This window comes from Stenella coeruleoalba (genome assembly GCF_951394435.1).
Source record: "Stenella coeruleoalba genome assembly, chromosome: 8".
Lineage (NCBI taxonomy): Eukaryota > Metazoa > Chordata > Mammalia > Artiodactyla > Delphinidae > Stenella > Stenella coeruleoalba.
This window is the reverse complement of record NC_137154.1, coordinates 97,213,187-97,216,073: the sequence shown is the minus strand read 5'-3', so window position 1 is coordinate 97,216,073 and position 2,887 is coordinate 97,213,187. Positions and strand designations below refer to the sequence as shown.

The window sequence follows — 2,887 nt, the reverse complement described above, 5'->3', positions numbered from 1 at the left end:
AGTATGGAGGTTGCTCAAACAGCAAAAATAGAACCACCATGTGATCCAGCAAATCCACTCCTGGGTATACATGTATCCAAATAAAATGAAAACACTAATTCGAAAAGATATGTGCACCCCAGTGTCCACAGAAGCATTATTTATAAGAGCTAAGATACGGAAGCAACTTAAGTGTCCTCAACAGATGAATGGATAAAGAAGATGTAAAAAAAAAAAAAAAAAAAAAAAAAGAAATGAGAAGAAAACCAAAAACAGAGGTGATATATGTATACATATAGCTGATTCACTTTGCTGTACAGTATAAACTAACACAATATTGTAAAGCAACTATACCCCAATAAAAATTTAAAAAAAAAGAAACTAGAAAAAAATACACACACACACAATGGAATGTTACTCAGCCATTAAAAAAATGAAATTCTGCCATTTGCAACAATATGGATGGACCTAGAGGGTATTGAGCTTAGTGAAATAAGTCAGACAGAGAAAGACAAATAGTGTCTGTTATCACTTATATGTGGAATCTAAAAAATAAGACAAACAAATATAACAAGACAGAAACAGACTCACAGTTACAGAAAACAAACTAGTGGTTACCAGTGGGGAGAGGGAAGGGGGAGGGACAAGATAGGGGCGGGAATTAAGAGATGCAAACTACCATGTATAAAATAAATAAGCAACAAGGATATATTGTACAGCACAGGGAAATATACTTTTTTTTTATTCTCAAGAAGAAAAAACCCCACTATATTTATTTAGTTTAACATTTACCCAGATCTAAAGAAAAAGATTTCAAAAGATAACCTAGGACATATACCTACGCATGCACCCCCTGACCCAGATAACCTAAAAGAAAAAAATAAGGGCAAAGTTCTGTCCAACAGATAAATTTATCTTCGATTCTGGAAGATGTTTCCACGTCCTCTCCCTCTTGCGGCCTCTGGGGCCTTCAGAATAGCAGCCTTTCCCTGACCGGCCCTGAGCCTTGGGTTTATTTTTCATGCTCTTTAACATGGGTGTGTTTTTCAGCATGTCAGGCAAAATCAGAAAGCGGATCTTGCTGCCATGGATGTACACCTGTTCCAGCTGTGCCACTCGGCCATCTCTGTACGTGACTGTGATGTCGGACATCCGGCAGTTCATGTTGTCCTCGGCTTCAATGAGCTTCCCTCGATACACCTCACCAGTGTTCATCTCCCATGTCACGATGTGACCCTCAGCCTCATGTAGGACTTTAATCGCATGCCAACAGACATCTCGGCAGGAAGAGAGTTCGGCTCTGGTCTCCTCTTCCTTTCTGGTGGGGAGGTGACTCTCGCGACTGTGAAGGCGTGAGGCGAGTGAATGGCGGGTCCTGCCTAGACATTATTTTGCACTAACTTTAAATGGAGCATAATCTATAAAAATATTGAATCACTGGGTTGTACACCTGAAACTAATATGATATTATAAATCAACTATATTCAATAAAAAATAAAACTTAAGTGTACAGCTCAATGAATTTTTACCTAAATAGATGCCCATATAAGATATAGTTCAAGATCGACATTTCCTAGAAATGTTCCCTTGTTCCCCTTCTCAGCCAATACCCACCGCCTCCCCAGAGGTAACGACTATTCTAACTTCTATCTCCATACACTAGGTTAGCCAGTTCCTAACTTCATCCAAATGGAATCATATAGTCCCATAATACTTTTTAAAGAACTGTATGTATAAAGTCATTTTAATAGAGGAAAGCAAAACAAAGGGGAAAATCTATTATCCCACCACCACCACCAAAAGTGAAAAAAAGAAAACCTTCAAGATTAAAACAATTGATATATACATATCATTAAATATTTCAGACACAACAGAAAACGATTTGGGAAAGCCTTCACTTTTCAAGAGTTGTTTATTACTAAGCAAACCCTGCTGGATCTTCCCCATTGGTTCCTTCAGATTCCCCCCTCCATCCCTCTGCAGCCTTCTCTGGGCCCCTGGAGGCTGGCCTTTGTGGGCTACATCAATGACTCCTGGCTACCTTGTGTCTACTTGGGAACTGAAAAGGATAGCACTAGCCATAGATGGGAGGGCAGCAGTGAGTTAGGCGGGCATGTTCATTCCCCTGACTCTCCCTGCTTCACCTCAGGCAGCCTCTCCTAAAGCTAGCTGCTCTCCCCAAGAGTAGGAATGGCCTTTCCCCTTGCCTCTTAGGCCACGCTGGTTACACTTCCCAGCTTGGGCTTGCCCCTGATTGCTTCAGCACCTCTGGCTTGCTTTCCTTCATCCTTCCCATGCCTTTGCAAATAACCCCTTCATTAAACTCTACTCCATTTGAATGTGCTGTCTTCTGCCACTGACTACCATCCACATTAAGTTTTTTTTTTTTTTTTTTTTTTTGCAGTACGCGGGCCTCTCACTGTTGTGGCCTCTCCCGTTGCGGAGCACAGGCTCCGGACGCGCAGACTCAGCGGCCATGGCTCACGGGCCCAGCCGCTCCACGGCTTGTGGGATCTTCCCGGACCGGGGCATGAACCCACGTCCCCTGCATCGGCAGGCGGACTCTCAACCACTGCGCCACCAGGGAAGTCCCACATTAAGTTTTAAATAGGGTTTTTAGGAAATACTTTTGCATCCATCATGTGCATAGGCTATACAGTGCTTCGTGGGTGATAAACTGTTTCTACAGGTTTGCTTTATTAGCTACCTCCTTCTAATCAAAGGACACTTACATCATTCACATCCCTAATTCATCCAATCTTTAAGCAGAACAAGGAGACTTGTCTTCAGGCATGAGCAGGTAGAACCAACATCGCTACAGTAGAACTGAAGCCCAAGGTGGATGAGAAAATCGTCAGAAAACAACTAACTTATTTTAAGTGTCCAGATCCCTAAATCCAGGCAAACT

General features: G+C 42.2%; 1 pseudogene across 1 annotated transcript; it reads right to left on the bottom strand.

Annotated features, from left to right (window-relative positions):
• Positions 1-778: 778 nt before the first annotated feature.
• LOC307190292 (small nuclear ribonucleoprotein Sm D3-like) lies at positions 779-1,256 on the bottom strand (annotated as a pseudogene). The gene has a single exon. The product of its transcript is annotated as a small nuclear ribonucleoprotein Sm D3-like (transcript).
• Between the last annotated feature and the right edge of the window lie 1,631 nt (positions 1,257-2,887).